This window comes from Hemicordylus capensis, chromosome 5, assembly GCF_027244095.1.
Source record: "Hemicordylus capensis ecotype Gifberg chromosome 5, rHemCap1.1.pri, whole genome shotgun sequence".
Lineage (NCBI taxonomy): Eukaryota > Metazoa > Chordata > Lepidosauria > Squamata > Cordylidae > Hemicordylus > Hemicordylus capensis.
The window spans coordinates 176496010-176509408 of record NC_069661.1 but is presented as its reverse complement, the minus strand read 5'-3'; the positions used below and the strand labels follow the sequence as shown (position 1 = coordinate 176509408).

Sequence of the window (13399 nt, the reverse complement as noted above, 5' to 3'; positions counted from 1 at the left end):
GATGAGGACGGGAACGGGGAGGTAGGCTGCCGCCCCGAAGGGCTTTGATACAACAGAGTGCCGGCGGGGGAAATGTGGCGAGAAGGGTAAGTGCACACTTCCGCACCCTTAAGGGAACACCCCCGCCACCTCCAAAAGCCGAAACGGCCCCAGTGGCCAAAACGTTTCTGAGGCCTCTATAATGGCCTCAGAAATGTTTTGGGCACATCCTTATTAGAGGGAACACTGCTTCCAAGTAAATATGTAGTGGTCTGGGCTGCACAAATGTCAAGTTCTTTAGAGGTGTTGGCAGTAAAAGATGAGAAGTTGGTACCACCAGTGGAAGAAAATGAAAATATGGAAGAAAAGTTGGTACCACCAGTGGAAGAAAATTGCATAAATGTCTCCATTAACATGTTTCTCTTTCTTTTGCTGGAATTCATTATATTCAAAGTAATGAATATTTCCTAGATTGTGTTCTATATGTTTTACTATCCATAAATAACTCTTAAAACACATTTAGGTCTAGATTTATTTAATATAAAAATGGAAATAGATACACACACACACCCAAATTTCTGCTATATAATGCACTCATGACAGCTAACAATGGGGATGGGGGACAATCCAACATAATTTTTTTAAAAAATCATAAATACACATACAATATAAACACACAATCAGAAATAAGCTAGCAGGAAAATTAATGCAAAAAAAGAAAAAGAAAAACCAGCTAATCAACGCCTGCCTAAGCAGAAAGGTCTTGATGAGGCCAGAGCATGTTGCCATTCTGCAACTGCTCATTCCAGCATGCTTCTGAATTCTGTTTTCTATTCCTAAGAAAAACTCTACTCAACAGATACCTATAAAATGATCTGAAACATCTGATCTATTTCATGTGTATGGCTCAGTTTTTGCCCAAAATTTGAGTGTGAGAACAGCACTGTAGGCTGAAAAGGTCAAGTTTGGACAGCTGAACTGTTTCCCACAGTTTTCACTAGAGTTTGCTATACTCTTTAGCTATTGACATTTAAGATCAATTTTCCTCTTAATTTCTGTTCCATCTGATGTTCTGTGCAGATAAATCTTGCCAAGGTGGTATTTGGATATTTTGCACTTGTTACAAGCAAGCCACTTGTTCATATCTAAGTAAAATTGGTTTCCCATCTATTTCTCAAATAAATAAATAAAACACCACACAAAAACCCCAAAACTAGATTAGTGCATGCTACATGGACATAATTAGATATTAAACTCAGAATACTTTATAGACCTACTATGTCGGATGCATTACTAAGTATGAAAGCAGAGGCAATTCTACTCTGGTAAATAAAGCTTTTAAGGTCAAGTTTGTTCTCAGTCACAGGCACTAAGGCAAGTTCTCTGTTTTGCACAGTGAAACTAACAATTATTAAGATAAGCAGAGAGAATAAAATCCACACCAATTTCTTTCTATTATGCTTCCATATGTACTAGTCATTAGACAATCAGCTGCTACGGTTGCAACAGGGAGACTAATTAGAAATTAGATTCAACTTCACCAGCTAGTTAGAAGTCTGGAGGAAGTATATGTCATCATTTGTTAAATGAATGAAGAGAGTGGTGCTTGGACTGAAGCCTAATTTTTCTAGAGAAGCCTTGTGACCAGTACATGATGCATAAGACTTGTGCAGGCTGCAGGCAAAGTGGGGAACATGAAGATACAGATCAAGTAACGATGGAAGAGATGGAAGAGGCTCTGGGGCAGGGTTTCTTAACCTTGGGCCCCAGATGTTGTTGGACTACAACTCCCAGAATCCTCAGCTGCTTTTGCTTGGGGATTCTGGGAGTTGTAGTCCAACAACATCTGGGGGCCCAAGGTTAAGAAACCCTGCTCTTGGGAATAACACCAAAGTGGAACAGCACATATGCTTTGAATGCAAGAGAAGGATTTACAAGAGAAGGATTTAAAAAATATCACAGTAGGAAGGAAGTGGAGTAAAAAGAATGACCAGGCCATTAGGACGAGGCTGCACCAAACTTAGCGACAGACATGGCTACCCAGAGAAATTGAAAGCCAGGAGGAAAACCAAGGCCTGTCAGTGCCTCTTCAGTCTAGCGGTATTTATTTAAAAGTGCTGACAAAGATAAAGCCATCATAATTAAGTTTCAGCTTTATTTGCTCCTGAATAGTTCTGCTGAGAGATGGAGTCTACTGAGGCTTCTGAAAACAGCTATTTCACACTGGGCACACAAGGAGGCTTAACTCAGCAATTAGGAAAGTCGCATGACACCAGTCCTTAAAACTGTTTGCCATTTTTAGTAACTGGTAAATAAGCTCACATTTCCAAATGAGGTGAGTTGAACACTGTAAAATCACTGATTTAAATGAATTACAAAGGCATAGCACCTCCTTGCCCAGAAGAAGCATTTGTCCTTTATTATAAAGGTCACACAAACCTGCCTCCTTGATGTTTATGTACATAATTCTAAAACAGTCACTCATGTAATAGCTGAAAACTTCGTAAATGAGAATTTTGACCTTTTGTTCCCATAAGCACAAGCCAGATCATATCAAGTATTCAATAAGCTCCAAAACAGGTACCTGTGTTGTTTCCCCAAGGGGACTTTGAAGGCTTGTAGATTTGCTAGATTTCAGATACGCCTATATCATAGCTCAGAACAAGGGACTGATAGAAATCTGGACATTTTTTAAAAAATACACGTTGGATTACATTAACACTGCTGTAGAGAAAAACACACACATGGAACAGGAGAATGACGTTTCCAACAAGGGCCCAATGCAAATGTTACCTTAATGGGATTGATGCTATTACTGCGTGGCCACTGGCCAAATCTCACACTGCGCCAATACAGTTTGAATTGGAGATCCATAAAGGGACAAGTGGAAGCAAGCATAGAGTAATTTCTATGCTTCCTCTGCAGGCTCCAAGGGACAACACTGGCATGGGAGGTAACTACCACATTGTCCTTCATACAGTGTGGTTCCCTGATGGAAAGGTTGTCTCTGTGGCATGGGGCTGCACACGCAGCACACGCCATAAAGGGCAAGTATCAACAGTTTAGCTTGTGGCAAAACATATTCTACAGATCATTCTGTAGCATCTTCATCCTGTTTGGCAATATTCTTTTGTACTAAAATGGACTAATAATGTAGTTATTCTTAACTACTGTTAACTGCAATTTTCAGGTCTCAGCGCTTAAGGGTCATTTAGTTTACAGTCGTGGTTTGTTTTAGACAGCCATAGTTTTATTTTAAATCATACTTCTATTTCTGATTTTTATAGTCTTTTATAATAGTCTTTCAGTATATTGTGCACCCCTAGGCTTTAAATATCTACTTTTACTTTTAATATGTAATAAACCCTTACACTTTATGCTGGTCTATGACGTTAATAAAGATTGATTTGATTTGATTTGATCTGATTTGACTAAAACTTTGATTCAACCTTATTTTTATAAGCTGATTTTGAAATGTACTAGTCCTCTATGTGGTTTTGAAGGCCTCTTGCCTTGTTTCTGTTCTTTGGAATGCTTAATGAAAAATAAAATTTTTAACCTCAGATAGCTCTTATTGGTTTTAAGTGGATTTTATAAATAAAACACTACAGTAATTAAAAACTTATGTTGCCTGAAGTATATAAGCTAGGCTGCTTCTGAAAGTGCTGTGTGGTTTGGAAGAGAAACATCAGGATTTTCTTTCGGTTTTCTGTGCTTCCACTAGGAAACTTTCATATATTTTCACTTAAACATTCTCTTCCCAGTAAGTTTTCGTTAAGTTTCCAGTGGGACTTTGGTCATTGTTGAATAAAAATGCTCTAAGGGATTCAAACTGCTTCAGAATTTCAAAATGGTAATACAATATTAGCATTCAGATTCTGTCACCACTGTTTAACCTTCACAGTGAGGTAAAATGAGGGCCAGAGACTAAGACTTGTAAACACTGGGTCTCCTTGTTTGTAATTACATGCCCATAAATCAATTTATACTCATGGGAGAAGGAGATGAGAAAAAAGACTTTGTTACACAATGTGATTCCATCACAAAAGGTCATTTAAAAATGTGGACTATTAGATGCAAATATATAGTGTTCTCTCTCTTCCTCCCCCCCCCCACACTCACTCACTCACTCTGTATAATGTAATAAGAAACATTTGGAATATCAGCCATCTCATATGCATCCCAAAGCATTAAGAGTCCTGAGACTAGAATAGTGATTCCCAACCTGGGGTCTTCCAGATGTTGCTGAACTACAACTCCCATCAACCCCAGCCACAATAAATTGGAGGTGGGGCTGATGGGAGTTGTAGTTCAGCAACATCTGGAGCCTCTCAAGTTACAAACCACTGGACTAAAATATTTAAAAGTAGAACATTCTTTCAGCTTGCTTTCAAACTTTCAGCTTGAAAATGGGGGGAGGGGAACAAAAGCACCCCCCAAGTGTTGTCCCCCCCCCCCCGCTATCATGACAGTATTTCTCCTACCACTCTTCACTTTTTCTCCCAAAATTTCCTGAGAACAATACTACATCATTCTGGCAGGACTTCTAGAAGAAAAAACAGTGGCTCCATTCGCAAATAACGTGGAACTGTGGTGAGTACCCTGGGATTGGGACCAGCAGCAGTTCTGCAGGCCCAAAAGGTAAAGCTCAGGCCTGTGTCTAAAATGGCTGGGTTGCAAAAAAGGAAAGTGTGAACGTTGGTTCTGTGAGCCAAAGTAACTGAAATGGAATTGTTTATTCTGTAGTCAATGCCTGAGGAGAAGGGAAATTTACCTTGTCCTGCCTTGGAGTTTGATGCATTGTGCTATGCTGATGCTAATCATGAGAACGAACTTGAAACTTTATATGTTAATCTTATTTAGAGGGACTCAGGAAACCACATTTTAGATTATTAGTACCTACATATTACAGCCGTACATAAGTTTACACAATAACTGCTGAATTGCTCTACATGCTGACTCCTAATAACATTCTTACATGCTATCTCTTAATAACATGTCATACATGCTATCTTTTAATACCATTTCTTGGAACTAAAAAGCACCAACCAAGCTTGGAGAAGTGACCACAGGCCGGTCAAAGCTGGACACAAACAGGATTGTTTCCATCTGAATTCAGTAAACAAGTCAGGCCTGGACCCCACCATGCAAGGATGGGAGACCAGAGATTGTTTACATTAAGGATGGGGACTTAGAATTGATGTGGCTGTCTTTGATTTGAGATATGACAAGGAGGCTGAGGAGAAGTTATAAAAGGGGGAACACCCCTCCCATGGGGAAGAACAAGCAGGGAGAAAGAACAAGCAAGCCAGGAAGACATGTTCTCCTAGAGAATGGATGTCTACCCTATCAAAGGGGGGACGTCTGCTCCTGCCTCTCGGAGTAATATGTGAACCTTAGGCTATGAAAACAACCTGTGCTCCCTAACCATTCCTGGGCCCTTCACCTAAGCTGCCTGGACAGCCTCCAGCCTCCTGATCAAGCTACAGACAGTGCGGACTGGTAAATTTTTATCTACAACACTGCCTAAAAGAATGTCTTCCTCCCAGACTAACATACCTTTCTCATCCTGTCTCCTCTCCTTTCAATCTCTGTCTTCTCTGCTTCCCAGGAGGGCTGCTCTCACCCGCATTAGCTGGCCTAACAGCATTCTGCCTCGGCCTGGCTCCACGCTGCCATCTTTTCTTCCCCCCTCAATCCCTCCGCCTCTCATTCCCTTTGCCTTTGACTCATATTTCTCTACATCAGCAATGAGCTCTGTTCTCCCCTTCCTTTCTCTGTCTTGGCCTCTTGGCTCAGGGAATATGTGTGGCTTTCTGCTCTCTGTTTGAGCAACCTTGGGTTATTTGGGGAAATAACTGGAGATAACTGACATTGCTAAGCTTCCTTTTAGCTACATTAAAGAGAAGAGGTGATTTTAAAAGCTGTTTAACCTGCTTGCAAAAGAAGGAGGGAATGCCTTTCGCTGCTAGAGCTGGGCTGTGAGATTGTTTTGGCATGTTGCTATGTAGCAGGAGAGATAAGACCAAGTTTTGGCTGCTAGCCCAGACAAGACAGGAATGTGTCTCCACTCTACTCAGAGCAGAAATTGTTTTTAGCTGTTAACTGTTTCCAGTGAGGAAGAATGATTTTAAAATGTTGCTGAGAACTCTACATTACAATGGATAAGTATTTTAAAATGTTGTCAAGAACTCTACATTACAATGGATAAGTATTTTGTTTGCATGCCTGCGTGCTTAATTGCATGAATGTAATCACAGTTTCAATAAAGCCTTTTAAATTATAGTCTGTGTGGGACACTTCTTATCACCCTCTTTCCTGCATGTACATGATCTCAGGAGAACAAATCGAAAGTAGTCTGGTTGACTACAGTTGTGTTAGTGACAGCCAGGATAATAACGAATCGGGCTGTACTGTACTGCAGAAACAATAAAAGAGACCAGATCAGTAGCAGCTAAGGGTGCACATTTTGTATTTTTTCTGTTTTGTTTTGTACCAAATCCGAATCAACCCCATTTTGTATTTTGTCCAAAATTAAGCCTTCCGAATCACACCAGTTTTGTTTTGTATCCAAATTAATCCAAATCCAAATTAATTCAGATTAAAAAATGGGCCACATGATCAAATGAGTGGGTGGGGGTTATAGTGCCCAATGAGTCGAAGCTACCACAAAAATTTCAAAGGAATTGGGCAAACTGCTGGCTTTTGGTGAATTTTTGAAGTTTGTGCAGCTTTCAGTTTTTCTCCATAGGATATGATGGAGGTTTCAGGAAAAGTATAACTTCATGTGGGAGCGGGGAGGGGTGGCCCAGAGTGGAGTGTGGTTGGTGGTAGTGCCCAGTTGGTACAAGAAAGCTACCACAATTTTTTTCAGAGGAATATGGCAAAGGGCTGATTTTTAAAGAATTAATGAAGTTACGTGTCTTTCAGATTTTCCTTGTAGGGTATAATGGAGGTTTCTTCAGTCCCATAACTCCACTTGAGGGGCACTGGGGTGGCCCAGAGCAAGTAACAGTGTAGTGCACATAGGGTGCCGACCACCCACATGGGTTGCCAACCTATGAAGTAGAGGGTTTTGTTGTTCGGAGAGTAGATTCTCTAGTAGCATATGAGAGTGGATTCATGGTTTTTCATTAAAAATCTCATTTGCTACCAGAGAATCTAAACTCAACACCTCAGAAACAACAAAGCCCAGTACCCCAATGGGTTAGCAATTCAGGGGAGCACCCTCTGTGCACTACACCATCACTCACTTCAGGTCATCCCAGTGCCCCCCAGGTGGTGTTATGAGGCTGCTGATACCTCCATTATTCCCTATGGGGGAAAGTCTTAAAGACGCGTAAACCTCAAAAATTCTTAAGAAATCAGCCCTTTGCCCTATTTGGAATCTGGGTGAACCACCCTTGGGGCATGCCACCCAACCCACTGTTTTGCCTCTGAAGCCCCACATAAAGAAGTTGAAAGAGTGAAGAGAATGATGAACGACGACAACACTTAAATTTTTGGCACAGTTATTTGAGAATTTTTGCAGCAGCTGGGAGCCTGTCCCTGTGGCACTAGCACAGCAGTACAACCCATCTGTGGATTCAAGCAATCTTTCAATAAAAACACTCCCTCCCCATGTAACAGTGACCAGAGGTCATTTGAGATAGTAAGACAGACCAATGAACTGCCTTGGTACTATGGAACAACTTCAAATGTTCATTTAACTGAAGTGGAGTGAGCCGTAGCCCAAACAAATCAGCCTACTGTTCAGAATTGTTGAGATTTATCATCACTGCATTTAAGAAAGTGCAAAACCATGGATCATGGTTACAAGAAAGAGAGAAGCCACTAAGATTCCTGGGGATGTCAATAGATTGACAGGGGTATTACCCACCCCCCTCCTTTTGTCTCCTGTAGTCCCATGTGGATGACCTGTCCCTGCAATGGCAAAAGTTGTGAACCACTGGCTTAGACATCATGTCCCACCAAATTTAAATTACATTAGACTGCTCAACTTGGGCAACAAAACTTAGACACCACTATAACTCATATAAATCAGAAGAAAAACAAAATAGCTCTTCAAAAGACCCCTGGACAAGTCAAGAGATTCTTTCTAAACCTTTGGAAAGAAAAACCTGTGTAATTTTAGAACTTTCCTAACCAGCTTCTCGAAAAGCTTCTCCACACAATTTATACCATTGCTTTGAACAAGAGCTTTGGAATTGTATTGAGCTCCCAAAGATATTTGGTTATTTCTGTCTCAAAATGCTATCTTCCAAATCCCTTTGCAAGGTCAGTTTGCATTTCAATCACACTGAATACAACACATACTTAAGTAAACCATTCATGAGCATTTTTTGCATATCTTTTTGCATATCTTATCTTCTGCTAATCACTTAGTGCCTCAGCTGGAGTGGAGAGAGTCAGAGAAGTCAATTTGAATTGTAATGCTTTTCCTAAGAACAAAGCATTTTGTCCGAAACACAGTCATTTCTGTTTGGAAACAAAAATCTCTGTTTTTTAATTCTTGATTTTGTTTTGGTTACAAAACCTCCGAAATTGCCATTTTCAGGCATAAAACGTTTTGTACCTGAATCGAAATGCACAAGCCTAGTAGCAGCATTATGAAAGTGGGCACCAAGCACCTGCTGCAGGGAGATTGGGAGAGGCAACTTGGCCCAACTCTTGCAGTGGGCAGAGCATCAGATTCTAGCAGCTCCTTGGTTAGCAAAGTGTGGGGGAACAAGATGGTTGTGCCAGTGCCTGAGGCATCAGATCTTTCCAACAGGTCTGCAGTTGGCGGGCCTCCTGCTTCAGCCATTGCTCTTTGTTTGCTCTGCCCCTTCACCAGCCCAGAAGCTCCTGGAATCCATCTCCACACCTTCCCTTTCCCCACTTTGGTCACCTATTTGCCCTGGACCAGAGCTGCCTTCCCCAGCCAGGTACCACCCCACTTCTTTTTCAGATCTGCCATGGCAGGGCTGTTTCCTTTCATGCTGATCTGAGTCCAGAGCAGCTGCTTTCCCCACCACTTCAGCAGCAAAGAGTCCCAGGAAATACACACAGCTCCTTAGCCCAACTATCAGAGTGAGGATGAGTTCATGCCTTCCCACCACCTTGGACAGCAATAGTGGCAAGAATCTCAAGAAGGATAAAAAAAGACATCCCAGTTATAGGGAAATGAGCTGAAGTAGTTAGCATATTATAATTAACAATTATAAACAATTAACATATTAAAATTAATGCACACCTAGGAGAAGAAACTCTCCAGGGAATGCAAAAAATGGCCAGTAATAATAAGATATGCAAAAAGATATGCAAAAAATGGCCAGGATAATTTTTTTGGTGGGGCCTAGGAGTTAGTTTATGACCCTCACAAAAAGTGATCAGTCAGAACCTAGTAGGGTTGTTACGGGGGTGGGGAGGAGGCAAGGTTGAACCTACCTTCCCCCCAGACAGTCATCAAGGAGTGCAGTGCATCAGAGAATTTCCTCCCTCACTCGCACTCTTTTATCGAGATAAAAGGGCAGGTAAACAGCAGAGCAGAGATGTTTGTTGTTGAGAGGTGGGATGTTTTTGCGCTTCTAGTGCACTTCTAGATTCTAGCAGGAACTAGAACCTAGAGAGCAAATGGGGGTCCGTTGTCCTGTGCTTTCTTTGCATGGTGGGGGCTATAAGAAACAGTTCATCAAAGGGTTGGGCTTTCTGAATCTAGGATCTCTTGCCACATTTTGGATACAAAAAGCAGCTCACAGGGAACAAAGTGAGGTGCTCAGGTTTGTGAAATCTGAAACCTCCCTGGCCTTAGATGGCTACAAAAGGCAGTTAATGAAAGGGTACAAGCCAAGATGAACTTAGAATCTTATTGTACTTTTCTGGTTGCAAAAAGCTCATCAAAGGAAGAAGGGTCTGGGACCTCTTTGTACCTTCAAATTTGGCTGCGGAAAGCAGCTCATCAAATGAAACACGTCAAATAAAGGTTTCTTTCCAAAGGTAGAGATTTTAATATATTTCTGTTGGGCTTCTGGTAGATCACAGAATAGGTCAACCAGTGCTGCCTCTTGGTAAAATAGTAATAGGCATAAAATCCACTTGGTGCTCTGAATTGTTCTTTTTCAAATTAAGAATTCCATTAGTTTTTTGTGTGGGGGCTGTCTTTTGAAGGTTAATCCCCCCCTCCAATATATGCCTTTAATTGCCACTTATGTCAATTAAAATTTCTGTTGATGGGGACTTATAGAACCTGCAATGTATTGTTGAGCAAGAGATGCTGATGACAGTCAGAGAAGATAATGTACAAAACGGTTTGCAAGCCAGAGGACTGCTTCAGAGTTCCCTTCCTGTCATGACTCTTCTGAACCATTCTCTTCTCTCCCTGCCCCATTCACTATCATAATGTGAGAAGACCCTTGACATTGAAGAAGAGTCAAGAGAAAGGCAACTTTTCTCACTGTTGCACTAGACTGCTGGGAAAGTTGAAAGCATCACAGATATTCCTTACTGGGAGTAAAGCATAACCTCTTCTTTTGGCATTCAACATTTATAAGAGTTCTCTTTTCAGTGAATGCAAATCATACCACCAAGGGAAATGGATCCAAGTATGGAGAATGTAAGGCAATGCATCTGTTAAAATATTTAAGACTGATGTGGCCATTTCATACTGGTTCACTGTTACTCACTTATTTTACCCAAATGAGAATACACATGAAGAATGCCATCATATCATACATTCTATCTTACTCTTAACCTGCAAGATAAAAATTTAAAAATTACGTTGCTGGATCAGACCAAAGTCAATCCATCATTCTGTTTCCTCCAATATCAAGTCAAATTCTCATGGAAACTATTTTTTTTTTAATTTTAGCCAGTGTTTTATTTTAAACCTCCTAGAGATTTGAATGTGGGTGGTATATATAAATATCATACATACATACATACAACCATACATACATACATACAAAATCCAGGCTACCCAGGAAGGCAGTGCCGGGATGGGCCTCAATCACAGTGGTTCACAAGAGCAGCCCTACCCTGGTAGGCCTGAGCAAGCCTGGGTAGGACTGCTCGTGTGAACAGCTTCGGTGTGTTCCATCACCAAAGCAATGCAGCTGCCTGTACTAACTGGCAATTATACAACTTTTCATCAAAACTTCTGATGAAAAGAAAAACTTCATCACAACATTTGTGATGACCCTTGAGCCAAACCCAACAAGACTTTGGGCAATAAAAGCCTGAACTTTTACCATGTAATTCCTCACAATACCATCACATTCCTCAGAATGTTTCACTCCTATTAATACTTCTGTACTAAGGAGATTCATTAGTGCAAGGTGGGGAGAACATGTGATTTTTTTCAGTGTCCCTTTCCCTCTGCAGCCCTATGCCTGCTGAAAAGCTCCTGACGATCCCCTAAGCCTCAGCACAGGTGTGTGTAGAGATAAGGGAGGATCAGCAAAAATAGCCCCGACCTTGTTATGCAAAAGGAGCTTCTCCCATTCATGGAAATACCAGTTGGGGCCCAACTTATAGATTTTACAGAAAGAATTAGACACTTCAATGTTTTTGATGACATGAAAGCCTACATATTTTTGCTTTTAAAAATGTGTATCTGATTCACTTTGCTCATATTAATAGCCATAGCACACCCTGTGGTCTTGAGGGGCCAGTTAGGGGAAAACATCTGATCGGTTGGCAGGGCGGAGCCACCACTGGGTGAATGGGTTCAAAGAACCCGGGCCTCCACCAATCAGGGGCCACAAGTGTTGCCCCAGACACACACACACACACCCCGCATCTAATGTCAGACACGGGGACATTATTTCGGTCCAAAACGGGGTCACACGGCCCTGTTTGGAGCCTAAATCGGCCCAAGCTACATTGGCAGTATGGCCAGAGTGATTCTCCCTGCCTTAAAAGCAGGGAGAGCCACTCTTGGTCTCACTGCCAATGCAATGGGGCTGATCGATCTCCCTCCCAAATGGGGCTCCATGGCTCCGTATAGGAGAGAGCTCTGCCCATGCTGCATTGGCAGTGGGGCTGGAACGGATCTGCCTGCCTTTAGGGCAGGAAGAGTGGTTCCGGCCCACGCCGCCCAATGCAGCATAGGCTGATTTCCTTTCCAAATGGGGCTGTGCAGTCCCGTTTGGAAGGGAGCCCATGCTCCCATGTCTGATGTCAGACGTGGGGGCATGACTAGCTGGGTCCTGTGTCTGACGTCATACACAGGGGGCAGGATCATGGGCCATGGAAGCGGCCACACACAGGCCACCGTCAGCCACGCTCCACTCCACTCCTGCTGGTTTTCCCTCTACTGCACAATTACACATGTGGACAAATGTGTTGGTACCCCTCCACGAAAAAAGAAGAACCCACAATTGTCTCTGAAATAACTTGAAACTGACAAACGAATGGAAAGCGCATATTAGATTGTCCATGTGAATGTCTTTGTAAGTATAACCAAGATGCACAGCATAGAGAAAATATACTTAAATTGCCCCCATGCATGTGGAAGCTACTCATAATGCATGATCAACTGTTACAGATTCTAAAGAAGGAATGGCAGAAGCACATTTTATTATCTCAGTCTCAGTAACACAAAAGAATTGTAAGTGTCCTAATTTATGAATGAAAGCCTTTCCATCTAGATCTACAGAAAAAAGAAGTTAACATATAAAACAACATCTTTAGAGGAGATTTTAAGGGACAATGCAAGACAAGATTACATATGATTGGATTTGCAAATATTGATGCTTATTTTGTGACCCTGGGAAGCAATAATTCCCCCCATCTTGATGTCAACATACTTGCCTACTTTGCATGACAGTTGTGTGACTTGATTATAATTTACAGAACTTGATATCAGGGGAAAGATGGTGTTTTTCCCCCCTTCAACAGTATTTTTGTGTTTTTCAGAACAACGTGTTCTGAAAAACTGGGAAAAGAAATTGATTTGATCCTAATTGGAAACAACCTACATTTCTATGCAATTCTTTTTCTTTCTTTTACTTATACACTAGTTAAATGAACAACAGGTCATGTTTACCAGTTAAAACAGGGTCCTCAAGTCAAAGTTATCATACCACCTGACATGTAACTGCCAGAGTTTAAATTAGTTTAAACTATACAGTTTAAATTGTCTAGGGAAGTTGCTTGCACCACAAACAGACTGCTGGCTAGTTCCTCTATATTTATCAAGAAGCAAGACTTTAGTAGCTAAAGTCTCACTTACATCTTAAGTGAGACTTTGTTGTCATTTTTGAAATGGCTTCACTTCTGTCCTTTCTTGAAGTGCCCTCAGTTAAACACTGAGGCCAATTAAAATATGACTTGTCTCACGTACAAACCACGATGATTGTTTCTGTGAGACAGCTATCCACACTGTGGCCCTAACTATTGTACTGTATTGTACCCAGGAACATAGTGAAGTTTAAGGCGT

The 13399-nt window shown here is 41.4% G+C and overlaps 1 protein-coding gene across 6 annotated transcripts in view; it reads right to left on the bottom strand.

Annotated features, from left to right (window-relative positions):
* The window catches only part of IMMP2L (inner mitochondrial membrane peptidase subunit 2), a 753382-nt gene that overhangs the window by 75994 nt on the left and 663989 nt on the right, over nt 1-13399 (bottom strand). The window lies entirely within an intron of this gene.